At 46.3% G+C, this 13,683-nt stretch overlaps 1 pseudogene; it reads right to left on the bottom strand.

Annotated features, from left to right (window-relative positions):
* The window catches only part of LOC113928015, a 99,524-nt pseudogene extending 86,233 nt beyond the window's left edge, over positions 1-13,291 (bottom strand).
* Between the last annotated feature and the right edge of the window lie 392 nt (positions 13,292-13,683).

Genomic DNA, 13,683 nt, shown 5'->3' with positions numbered 1-13,683 from the left:
AGAATGGGAGAAAATATTTGCAAATGACATATCAGATAAAGGGCTAGGATCCAAAATCTATAAAGAACTTCTCAAACTCAACACCCAAAGAACAAATAATCCAATCAAGAAATGGGCAGAAGACATGAACAGACATTTTTCCAAAGAAGACATCCAAATGGCCAACAGACACATGAAAAAGTGCTCAACATCGCTCGGCATCAGGGAAATCCAAATCAAAACCTCAATGAGATACCACCTCACACCAGTCAGAATGGCTAAAATTAACAAGTCAGGAAACGACAGATGTTGGCGGGGATGTGGAGAAAGGGGAACCCTCCTACACTGTTGGTAGGAATGCAAGCTGGTGCAACCACTCTGGAAAACAGCATGGAGGTTCCTCAAACAGTTGAAATTAGAGCTACCATTCGATCCAGCAATTGCACTACTGGGTATTTACCCCAAAGATACAAATGTAGGGATCTGAAGGGGTACGTGCACCCCAATGTTTATAGCAGCAATGTCCACAATAGCCAAACTGTGGAAAGAGCCAAGATGTCCATCAACAGATGAATGGATAAAGAAGAGGTGGTATATATACACAATGGAATATTATGCAGCCATCAAAAGGAATGAGATCTTGCCATTTGCAACGACGTGGCTGGAACTGGAGGGTGTTATGCTGAGTGAAATAAGTCAATCAGAGAAAGACATGTATCCTAGGACCTCACTGATATGAGGAATTCTTAATCTCAGGAAACAAACTGAGTGTTACTGGAGTGGTGGGGGGTGGGAGGGATGGGGTGGCTGGGTGATAGACATTGGGGAGGGTATGTGCTACGGTGAGCGCTGTGAATTGTGCAAGACTGTTGAATCACAGATCTGTACCTCTGAAACAAATAACACAACATATTTTAAGAAAAAAGAAAAAGAAGAAGATAGCAGGAGAGGAAGAATGAAGGGGAGTAAGTCGGAGGGGGAGACGAACCATGAGAGATGATGGACTCCGAAAAACAAACTGAGGGTTCTAGAGGGGAGGAGGGTGGGGGGATGGGTTAGCCTGGTGATGGGTATTAAAGAGGGCACGTTCTGCGTGGAGCACTGGGTGTTATGAACAAACAATGAATCATGGAACACTACATCAAAAACAAATGATGTAATATATGGTGATTAACATAACAATAAAAAATTTAAAAAAAGTTAACAATGCTCTTTAGTATTCAAAACCCTAAAACTAGCTGATCTATTGCAGAGCAGGATGGCAAAGCTTGCTGGTATCATAGGAGTCCTGGTCAGTTTTCTAGTTTGCAGGCCCAAACCGACCCTGGAACCCAACCTAGTCTATCCGGCCAGAGACTGACCACAGAAGTGAATTTGATCAATGGCAGTTGAAGTATTGCTGGTCACGGATCAAACACGCGCAGGGTACGTTCCCATATCAGCAACAGGAGAGAGAGAGAGAAAAGTGTGTGCTCCTCATTACCTACCCTGAATTTGAGCTTTTCGGAGTGTTTCTCCAGCAGCCTGGGCAGAGCACAACCTAATTGCTGGAGGGAGAAGAGAGCAAGGGCTTGCCTGAATGTCTAGGGTCTAATTTCAACAATCAGAGCCACCATCTCCTCCTGTGCTCAACTAACTAATCAAACTGGTTGGTTTTTACCAGCCAGCTCTCACAGCCTCTGTGTCGTGGCTTGAGGGAGAAGCTAGCAGAGCAGGGAAGCAAAAAGGGGCCTGAGTAGAGACTGGTGTATTACCATGCTGCCAGAAGCATTGGGGGGCACCAGAACTTTCTGAAGTCCACAGGGGCCCTCTAAATGTGTGAGTCCATTCCTGAAGAGACCTCACACAGCAGGGCAGCGGAGTGGAGAGGGCAAGGTGACTGGTCAACGGCTGGGCTCTCCCCCTGACTAGCTGGGTCATTCAGGTCCATCACTATGTCCTAGCTGGGTGACTGGGGTAAGAAACTTAACATTTCCAGGCCAACTTCCTTACCTGTAAAACGGAACTAATAAATTAACTCTTTCATGGGGTTATCTGTAAGAGTTAAAGGGTGTCAGAAAGAAAATTTATAAGCGACCAAATGCCGTACAGATGTCATTCCCTCCCACCCCTTTTGTAAGGCAAATCCTGCTTCTCAGAGTACTCTTTATTTTCACTGAGGTGCTGGTCATGTCACCCTCCCGGAGTGAATATTAGTCCAATGCTCTGCTGAGGAAGTGACCTACCTCCTTGGTCACGTGTGAGAATTTAACACCATAGAGAAAGAAAAAAAAATTGGTCTCCTCCTCGTGAAAGGGAGTTTTGTTTTTTTTTTAAACAACAATACAGGTTGGAAATGAAGCCAAATCAAACATGAGTTTGAGATTTCTGCCTAAAAAGAACCGGAGAGAATTGTAGTTTGCAGTGTCCCTGATCAGAGACAAGCTGAGTGGGACAGTGGGGCCCTTTCCTGCGCTGCAGCCAGGGTGAGCCAGGGAGACGGGGGTGGAAGGGAGCCGCGTGCCCAGGGGAACCTTCGGTCGGTGTCCCCGTGCCGCCCACAATGCCGCGGAGCCCGGGTTAGCCGCCCCCTTCCCCACAATATTTGAACTGTTGCAGGGTTACCAGATACAATATGGGACCCCCGGTTACATCCGAGTTTCAGATAAACAACAGTTTTTTTAGAGTAAGTCTGTCCCAAGGTTGCTAAATCTGGTAGAGGCACCACGGGGATCCTCCAACTCGGTCTCATTTCATGTATGTGAAAGAGGAGGCCCCGAGAAATGAAGCTGCTTGTCCCCACAAACAGCGCAGAAGCAGGCCTAGATGCGCCCCAAAGAGCAGACTCTCTACCGATAGCAATGTTGGGACTGATTTTTTTTTTCCCCAAAAACGCCATTGAATACACAGTCCCCTCACTTTTTCTGGAAGTCTGTTCCCATAAACCCAGGAAACTATTGAGCCGTGATTAGTGGTTGCTGTTTTTATACCAAAGCCTTTGTGGTGCGCCGGTGACCGACAGAGACAGCCTGCCCTGAAAGGTTAATTAATGACTCTCTCCACCCACCGCTGCTGACCACAGGATGTAAGAACAGGAGGGGACTCTGTCTGAGCTTGGTGATTTCACAGGATTTCCACCCTGACCTCACTTGACATAATTAGGTCATCAAGCCAGGAAGGGGCAGATTAAAGAGGGCTGAGAGGCCGACCAGGAGCCGACTTTGGCCTCAGAACTCAGACTTCCGGTATATATGTTTGGTCACAGTCTCACCCTTTTGACCTCTGTCCTTTGAGCCCGATCTACCTACAGCCCCAAGGGTGCCCTCGCCTCGTCCCCCTTCCACAGCTGGGGCACCCGGGCCGGAGGTGTCCACCCACGAGAGCGGCTCCACTTCTTCTCTAAGAAGGACCAGGACTGGGAAATGTTTGCGTGCAGATGTCTACCTCAAGGTCGAAGCATGCAAAAAAAAAAAAAAAAAAAAAAATTTTTACTACATGGTAAAATTAAAGCTGGGTTTTAAAGAAGGCTGGAAGGCTTACCGTGTTTTAGGTAGATACAAGGGGATAGAGTAGAGATAATACTCCAAGGCTTCAATTTCATGAATATAAACCAGTACTTTTTCTTTTTTCCTTTTCTTTTCAAATATTTTCACCCTGTGCTATGAGACACTTTTATACACGGAGCATTACAAAGAGAATGCTAGGAGACAAGCTTTGTCTCATTGCTTTTTTCCCCCCACACTTCAGAGCTGGCCAGAACACTCTGGCCAAGTCTCAATGCCTGCAAAGTGTTTCTGGAACTATTTATTGTACCCTCTTCTGTGACTTTCTTTTAACAGCACACACAGCCCACCAAGGGACTTTCCCCTCCACGTTCAGCAGTTAGCGCTGAATCTCCCTGGCAAGGCTCTCAGTGACGGCACAATCTCACACCTGCCAGTGCTGGAAAGTTCTGGAAATAAGGACTCTGTGCCAGACATTCCTTTGCAGCACTTCACCTCAGCCAGTTCCCCCTTCTCCCAGCCATTAGACAAGCAACCCACGTTTTGAACTTGGTTAAACTTTTTGCAGTGACAGGGTGCAAGGAGCACATCCAAGATCTGAAGTGGGTGCCAAGGTCCTGGGGTTCTAACACTGGCCCTAGCGCGGCCTTTCTTATTGCCTCACTTTTTTTTGTATCATGCCTCACACTTTCCAGGGCGCCCTCACATCTGTTCCTCCTCTGTTCTTTAGGAGAGCTCTGTAAGACGGCATGGGCACGCTCAGATCAAGGGACACGTTTGCAAAGTCTACCTTGTGCCAGGTTCTGTGCGATGCATTTTCATGCATTCTATCTCACGTGATCCTGCCGAGGATCCTACGAGGCAGGCCAAGGGAAGGTACCCACCAGGCAGACCAAAAAAATGAGGATCAGAGAGTGGAACGCCCGAGGGTTGAAAGCTCACCCTTTTCTGTACTACATATAATCTGTTTTAAATTCTGTGCCTCAGTTAAAATTCTTCCACTAACTACGGTGAGCCTAAGAAGTGGCACCTGTACAAAGGAATAATATCTTACTGGCACAGATGTGCCTTCATCTTCAACTTAAACACAATGACCACAACTTGCTACTTATGCCCATTCGTGGCCTCTTTATTCCTGGACAAGAAACTGGCCTCTGTCCAGCCCATTGGGTGGATAATGCTTCTCCATGTTGCAGGAGCCAGGGGCTTCTCTGAGCTCCTAGGACACCCTCAATCTTCTCCGTAGTATTTTATTAGTAATAAAACTGCTCGTGTTAAAGTTCTCTATATTTAGTATTGTACAGAAGTAATACAATATAAGGTATAAAAGAGGAAAGCTAATCATCTACCCAGTCCCATCTTCCCACAGTGGCCAATATTAATGCTGTGCTAGGTCTCTGTATACACATTTCTCCTTGATCATATACATGCACAAACTTATACTCCTATTTGAGTTTGCTGGCTTGTCTTTCACTGAAAGAGACTCATACCTTTTTCATTATTGTAAAACTCTTCTTTTTTCTTTCTTCTTCTTCTTTTTTTTTTTTTGGTTAATAATATCTCATGGATATTCCTAAATCTCATTCTTCCCTAATTATACATACACAGACACACACATACGTATACACAATGGGATATCATACGAGAAGTAATGAGAATACCAAAAATTCCCGTTAGTGGCTATACCATAACTCCCCTTTTGATCTGTTTCTGGTTTTTGCCACTATGTGCAAAGCTGTGATAAAGACTGTTGAAAGTGTAGGGGAGGAATAAAAGCCCAAACTTTTCCTCTACCCACTTGGGTTCTGTTACTGAGGCCTGCTGATAAAGCTGACAAAAGACAGATTAACAGGAGAAGTTTACTTCACATACACACAGGAGTTTTTATGGGAAAGAAGTGAGACCCCAGAGAGCGCTGAGGCCTGAGAGTGTATATACTATTTTAACAAAGGGTGATGAAGTGTGGAAAAATGACAAGACAAAGGAAAAGGGGTTTGGGCTTCTAGGAGTAATCAGTGGTAGGAAGGTACAGATCTGTAGAGACTAGTGGAAGACCATGGTTAGGCTAGGCTTATCTATGCAGAATCAAGTAAATGCGGTCTCTGGTGACAAGTCATCTCCTCCTGCTTTGAGAGGGGGCAGTGGGGAGACCTTTACAAAGGGAACAAGTGCCCTGTTTCTGCTAGGCAGAAAAGGGGAGGCCGGGGTCCCTCCTATGGCTCCTCCAACTCAAAATTATCCTTCTGCTGAAGAGGCATATTTTTGGGGTGGCATACTCTGATCCTCTTCATATATATGTTCTTAAATAGTATTTCTGTGGGATACATTCCCCAGAGTGCTGAGTGAAAAGTGTATGTGTATTTTTTATAGATGTGGCCAGATCACTTTCCAAAAAGATGGTAGCAATAATTCACCGTTCACACAGCAGTGTGAATCCATGAGCACCCATCTCTTCCACATCCTGGCTGGCTTTTGGTGGGTGTCCCTTCCTTCTGTCAATCTCACAGATGTACAGTGGCACCTCATTGTTATTTTAATTCGCCTTTTGTTCCCTACTCAGGAAGACTGAGCATCTTTTCACATGTTTATTGACCAAGCGCATTTGCTTTCTCTGAGTTCCTTCTAATGGTTTGTTTTCCCTCTCTCCCGGGGGGTATAAGCTCTACTAGAGCAGGTACCAAGTATGTCTTCTTATTCTGATGGTTCTTCCTAGCTCCTGGCAAACAGTAAACACAAAATAAAGAGTAAGAGAGTATCCTTCAACCTAGCATTTCTTCTCCTAGGACCAATATAGGAATAATAATGTCTATATATAAGACTATGCCCAAGAAAATAGGCTATAGGACTGTTTATCACTGGAAATAAAATAAGTCATGATCTTTGATACAGAAGGAAAGTAATTATGACGATAACTTTTATCTAGTGGAAACTCTTAGGTAGTGTGTTAAAAGTTTTTTTTTAAGATGTTATTTATTTATTTGACAGGGAGAGACAGCGAGAGAGGGAACACAAGCAGGGGGAGTAGGAGAGGGAGAAGCAGGCTTCCCGCTGAGCAGGGAGCTCAATGCGGGGCTCGATCCCAGGACCCTGGGATCATGACCTGAGCCGAAGGTAGACGCTTAACGACTGAGCCACCCAGGCGCCCCCAAAGTTTTTTTTTTTAATAATTTATCCTGCTTAATCTTCACAATATATTACATTTTAAAAAGCTATTAAAACACTGCATTCACAATAAAATCCTAATTGTTTAAAGAAATGTTTCTGTATGCATAAATAACTGGAAGATACATACCACTGTTGACAGCACTTATTTGTGTGATTAAAAAATTACGGATTGTATTTTTTTTTGCCTGTATCGACTTTTATCTAAGGCTTCTCCACCTCTTATAACAAGAAAAAGCATGTAAAAAAAGCTTTCTCTTAATAATATTCTAGTATATAGAGCTTTCTTCTTATTCTTTTTAATAAAGTAGATGTATGTATATGTGTACATATATGTAATACACTTTATTATATATAAGTATATATAAATGAATAAAGTATATATATTACATATAATAAAATATATATATTCTAAATGTATCTATATATACACAGAGACCTCTCATATATATATAAATATATATGGATATAAAACCAAACAAAGTCCTATAATAAAAACCCAAAGCTGATAAACACCCAATGAAATAGCTCATTGGCCATCTCATTTTTCCTAGATAATATATGTCCCGGGGCTTACTTCCCCATGAATGAGGTATATTTGTCTCCTCAGTCTTTTAGGGTTGGCCCAAAGGGCCATTAATCATTCTGTGTGGAGCTCAGAGAGAACCCTCTGGAAACAGGGAGATGGGTAACAGGCTCAGCAGCAGTGATGAAGGTGCCCAGCGGCTGGGACAGAACCGGACACAGACATGAAAGTAATGATGGAGAGGGTCATTTCCTGCCTCACTGGCCTGCGCTGCAGGTGAGACACCCGCCCACCCCACTCACACCCTCGAAGGCAGTTCCAGCCCCTCGTGTCACATGAAACTGAATGAGGTTTTCCTCCCGGTGGAAATCAAGGCTGGGATCCAGACAGAAGCCTTGAAACGTGGCAGAGTGAGTGGTAGAACATGAAAACAATGAAGCAATGGACAAGAAAACACAAGGAATCTTTCCCTGTAGTGGCAAAAACACCCAAACCCAAACAGATAAATAAATCAGAAACTAAAAAAAAAATGCCTACTCTGTCTGGTTCTCTCAAATATTTCACCCCAAATTCCCTCTCTGTGTATCAGTGACCTCAGTGGAAGTCTTCGCACTCCCTGCCCCCAGAATACTCATGGGGTGGTTTCATTTCCGTTGGCTGAAGCTATTTCTATGGACCCTGTGGACATGAAGCAAAGCCCGGGCCCAGTCCAGAGGCTCAAGGAAGCCTGTACGGAGACACAGTGCAAAAGCCACAGGTCAGTCCCCAGAGAATCAAAGTAAAAGCCGTAACATAAATATGGAAACTGGCCAAACCATGTCTTCCTCCGTGGACTCTCAGTCACTGGGGCCCACCAACCCCTCCTGCTGGTTCAACACCAAGCTACCACCCGCCCCTTCCGTGACCTATGTCAGGTGCAAATGAAAATCAGCCTGGGGGTGAAGGTATTCATACATGTCCTCATTAATATTCTGAAAATAAATTTCCTTTTCTCACGAGACCTGGATGTGCCCCAAACTAACTATAGCTCCCTCGACATAGGCCATTATCCCCATAGAGGCAGGTCTTCACCTGGAGAAGAGGGGAGGAGCCACGCCGGTGTCCCGTCTCCACGAGCTCTGAAGGGCTGTCCTCTCTTCTCCTTAGTGGCTGAGCCCTTCTCTCTCTACCCTTCCTCCAAAAAGACTCTGTTCCTCATCCCATGTGTGTTCATTTGCCTAAGCAAGCCGCCATCTGTCCTTCTACACCTGACCCGAGAGTGGGCCTCACCTGGTCCTGACTCTCTGGGCACAGCACTATCACCAGGTACCAGAAGTCAGGAAGGGAGGACGAGGTGGAAGGCCGGAGGCCGGGGCACAGCAGCCGGCCCAGCCACGGGGGAGATCTGCCAAGGGGGCTGCACGCAGCACACAGAACCGCCCTCAGGGGCTGCACAAGATAATACAGAGGTTCTGTCTGGAGCCAGCTCACATCGGCTCACGAAAGCCCACGATTCAGCTCTCCGGTGAGTTTGGGAGCTGGCTGAGTTCCCGTTTGGCAGTCTGAGACCTGCCAGAGAGAGAGCACCGAACCATGGAAATCAGCAATATTCGCTGCTCACAACGAGGGCTCTTTTGGGGGTTGCTTGAGAACGGGTTGTTAAAACATTCGCAGGTGTCGGGCAAGGGGAGGCCTGGGTCCCCTCCCACCTCGCCCACTCGATGCCTGGAAAACACCGGGGCCTCCCCAGCCTCCCTGCACCTCTGTTTGCTTCTCTGGGGGACCAGGACCAAGCCTATGGAAGGACTTACAATAGGAGTTCATAATTTATTTAAAATCATGCCTGGCCCAATGTATTTTCCATTAACACCTATTTTTTAATACTTGAGGACACAGAATGGATTAAAACTGATTACAAAACAAATACACCTCCCCCTCCCACAACAAACCCGAAGGCTTAACACACTAGTTTCAGGGTTCAAGTGTGGCTGGCTACTTGAAGACATGTAGGTGCTAGAACTTTTCAAGGACTCATCAGACAGGCATAAGGGAGGGAGGAGGTAGCCATGAAAAATGCATGATGAGGCTAGTAGCTCCTTTGGCTGACTGCCCCTCTGACACACACCAGCAGGGATGGAGAGTCGGGAACCCATGCTTAGCTGACAGAATTTCAAAGTCCACCTGAGAAGCAGAATCCCTCCATAGCAATCATCCGCACAGTGTTGTCTCTGCGTTCAGAGAAAACCCCTGGAACATTTAATTTGCAGATGCAAAGGACCTCCGGGACTTCTCACGCGGGTTTCCAGAGCCGCGGCTGGGGCCCAGCATTACCCTGTGAGGTGTGGGGGGTCCCAGGACACATCTGGGGTTTTATTTTGTCCCAGCCTGGCAGTCACAGGTGGAGATTCAAGTTTGGATTCCTGTTTCCCTGCGCATTACTTCTGAGAGCACTTGGCCCCCTGCCTTCTCTTGGACTCGATGACTTCAGATATTTATCATGTCAGGGGCGGGCTTTGCCAAGAGTATTTTGGTCTCAGGCAGAAAACAAAAATTGCTGCATTTCAAAACCGATTCAACAGTTGTGATGTTTCTGATTTTTGAATCCCGCCCCCCGCCCCACCTCCAACCCGTTTAAAAGAAATTCCTGCCATTTGAAATCACTTGAATCTCCTGAGAAGCTTTCAATCATGTTAGACAATGAAACAGATCCCTGGCTTTGCTCAGGCCATCTGCGTGTGCGGGTCTCATGCAAGCAACAGAGTGGTGCCAGGGGCAATGACAGGAACACGTGTGGGAGGTGGAAACAGCCTTTTCTTCCCCCCCCCCCCCCCCCCCCGGCATCTCCAGGGAATGTTGACAACGTCCCCGCGACTCCTGCCAGCATGATGCTTCCAGCACTGTTTTGTGGAGAAATTCCTTTTGTGCTGACAAGACCACGTGGGCTTTGACCCCACCCCTGTTTTCTCACATTTAATAAAGGAGAAAACAGAGCGAGAGGACACTGCTTCAAAGACACGCATGTTCTTTTCCACAGCATAGCGGGTGCCTGAGAACACAGACAGCGGGTGCTCCTGGAATGTGATCGTCCAGGCACCAAGGAGAACAAAGAAGCCATCAGGCCCCTGAGCATCGACATCTGCTAGACAGGGTTACTTTGAGGTGCTGAACAGTTGACAAAGAAGAAGCATCATATTGCGTGTAGGTCCAAAGAATGCTCTAGCCTTAAATACATATCGTGATCGAAGAGAGCTTTTGACTTGGAGTCATGTTACTTACTAACCTGACAATTCCTTTTGACGGACCAGAGAGGCTGGTGAGGACATCAGAACAGACTTACATGAGCGCAGGCAACAGGAGAATGAGGTCTGTAACTTGAGTGCTTACAGGACCTGTGGGGAGGCTCAGTGCATTTCAAGGATCAGGCCACAGACCTCCCTAACGGCCCCCCAGCAACCGACGTGAAGAGAGAAAGGTGAGCAGTCACAGGAACCAAGAGCAAATCCACTGCTGCTCTCTTGAGACCAGCCAGGAAATGAGTTTTAGGAAAGGGCAGTGACAAAGGGGTGTGGGCGAGGGGTGTACACGAGATTCAGACCAGACAGGTTGGAGGTGAATGGAAATGGGAAGAACCCGCGGTGGGAGTGGAGAGAAACCTAAACGAAACCAGAGGATCCTTCTAGATTTCATGAGTGGAAAGACAGCATGCAAGGTGTTTGACCCAGGCTGGGGGTGAGGGATGAAGACAGAACAAAAGATCCTAGTTACAGACTCTGGAGCAGCCAACAGTGAGCTAACTCAGAGCGAGGTCAGGATAGAATGCTGTCAATGTGGGGAAGCTCCTGTCCAGAAAGGACCCACTTTTCACCCAAGCCAGGGGTTGTAAGAGGAAAACCTCACCCTAAAATCTACTTCTAAGCTGAGTGCCCAGAACCCATATCCCAACGTATAACTTATACTTCTGTATTCCTCATTCCATGCTACACATCACAACTTTAAAGCCTTCCAAGATTATATCCTAAAGGGGAAAGTCCTTTGGATGCTGGCACTGGAACCTACTAGAAGAAAATAAAGAAAATGTCTGCTAAATTTTAGGCATAAACAGCGATGAAAATCTGTCTCTTAGGATGGATGGCAGGGATGGTGTGGAGAGAAGGTTTTCTCGGATTCTCGAAAGATGCTTTTAGATCCACGGAAGAGAAACAGTCAAAAGTGGATGTTCCTGACAGCATCTCACAGCTTTACTTGGAGAAATGTTAGCAATGTTTTCTGAAATTTGGAGGATTTTCAATTATAGTCTATGGTGCTTTTTTTTTTTTTTTATGTAAAGCTATATTCTATAGGACCAGAATATGACTTGTAGGCTTTGTAAAAAATATGCAACTGTTCCACTTGGGCTGTCGTAGGTGCCGGAGTGGAGTGGACGCAGCTGTGGGAGGTCCCAGGACCAGTTCCGTTATTGATTAGCTATGCAACATGGGGAAAATCACTCAAACTCTCCAACCTTCAGTTTTCCATCTGTCACCTGAGGGTGATGATAGCGTCTTATGGAAACCATCAGGAGGGATTTGGATCAAATTGGATGCAAGGGAGTGTTAGAAGGATTTTAAGAACATAATATCAAACTTTGGGGTGGCATAGCAGATGAACCTGATGTCGCCTGGATTCCTCCAGTGACAAACACACCCAAACGGCGGATAAAATAGAACATCTAAAAATGCAGAGGGAAGGGAGGGAAACCGTTGGGTGCCAGAGATGAAAGAAAGCAGAGCCCGGGGAGTTAGGGTGGGCCAAGGAGATGCAGACCCTGGGGTTTCCAGGGCCACGAGGTAAGAGTGAGGGCCTCTGCCTCCAGAAGGTGAGCATGGTGACGAGAGGACCACATCCCGAGTAAAGAGCCACCCCTGCCTTTAAAAAAAAAAAAAAAAAAAAAGGGCTGTATTCGTTTGCCCAAAGCTGCCGTTATGAAATACCACAGACTGGGTGGCTTATGGGAAATTTATTTTCTCGTAGTTCTGGGGGCTGAGAGTCGGAGATCAAGGTACTGGCAGATTTGGTGTCGCCCAAGGCCGCTCTCCCGTGTCCTCACGGCCTCTCCTCCGTGTGCTTGCATCCCTGGTGTCTCTTCTTATATGGACACCACTCCTATCGGATTAGGGTCCCACCCTTGTGACTCTGTGAGGCCTTCTCTCCAAACATACTCAGTCATATTGTGGGGCAGTTGGGGGTTAGGGTTTCAACATGTGAATTCTGGGCGACAGAACTGAGTCCATAACAGGGGCTGACAAAGCTCTATGTGTGGGCTCAGAAATGCAGGAAGAAAGCTTAAGAAAGCTTGCCATTTACCAGGGCCTTTGATAGGAAGGGGAACAGATCGCCCGTAAGAAAGAAAAGCCCAAGCTTTTGTAGGTACAGGTGTGGGCCCTGAACCTATGCCCCCCACATGGTATGGGAATAGGAAACTAAGAAACTACCAAAAAATGCTGGCCCAGGGGCATTGAAGTTTCTAGAATCCCACCAGAAACTTAAAAACCCCACCCCAAAACAACGAATTCAGGCAAAATTTTTACAAGTCAGGAGAGGACACACATTTGACAAATATTGCTGAAAACAAATGCACATATATATACATATATATGTGTGTGTGTGTGTGTAAACCACATAAAGAAAATACGAGTCCTCACACTGCATCAAATGCAATAGACCAATGGTTCTCTAAGTATGTTCCCTGGACCCGCAGCATTGCATCACCTTAGAACTTGTTAGAAATGCAAGTCTTATATTACGTTCTTAAATCCTTTTAACACTTTCTGGCATCCGATTTGATCCATATCCCTCCTGATGATTTCCATAAGACAGACCTGCTGAATGAGAACTTTGCAGCGGAGCCCAGAAATCTGTATTTTCACAAGTCCTCTGGGGGATTCTGAGTGTGGGATGTACTGACATAGAGGAATGGGCATCCCAGCAGCTGCAGAACATGGCTCCTCGGACAGTCCCACCTTCTCCCTGGAAGCCACCAGCCTAGACATTCATACCGCCGCACACACTGTCCCTGGCCTTACCCTGTCGGCATATGTGTAAAGCCCAGGTCACTTGCCTTCATTCCTAGAGGGACATCCCCCATCACCAGCCCTGCCCGTGCTCTCCTCAAGGCTTGGCGCATGGTGGGTACTAGGTACATTTTGATCGAATGACAGAATAAACGAGAGCCAACAGGTGTAACTGGGCTATGTTCATTACAAAACAAACCCTCGAAACCTACATTTTACATTTAAAATAGGGGTGGTAGGGGGGCCTGGGTGGCTCAGTCAGTTAAGCGTCTGCCTTCAGCTCAGGTCATGATCCCGGAGTCCTGAGATTAAACCCTGTATTGGGTTCCCTGCTCAGCGGGGAGTCTGCTTCTCCTTCTCCGTCTGCTGCTCCCCCTGCTTGTGCTCTCTTCTCCATCAAATAAATAAATAAAATTTAAAAAATAAATAAATAAATAAAATAGAGGTGGTGGGCTGCTACCTTCAACATGGCCAAATCCAAAGAGCACGTCGTGGGGCAAAGAAA

Source organism: Zalophus californianus, chromosome 7 (genome assembly GCF_009762305.2).
Source record: "Zalophus californianus isolate mZalCal1 chromosome 7, mZalCal1.pri.v2, whole genome shotgun sequence".
Classification (NCBI taxonomy): domain Eukaryota; kingdom Metazoa; phylum Chordata; class Mammalia; order Carnivora; family Otariidae; genus Zalophus; species Zalophus californianus.
This window is presented reverse-complemented; position numbering and strand designations above follow the sequence as displayed.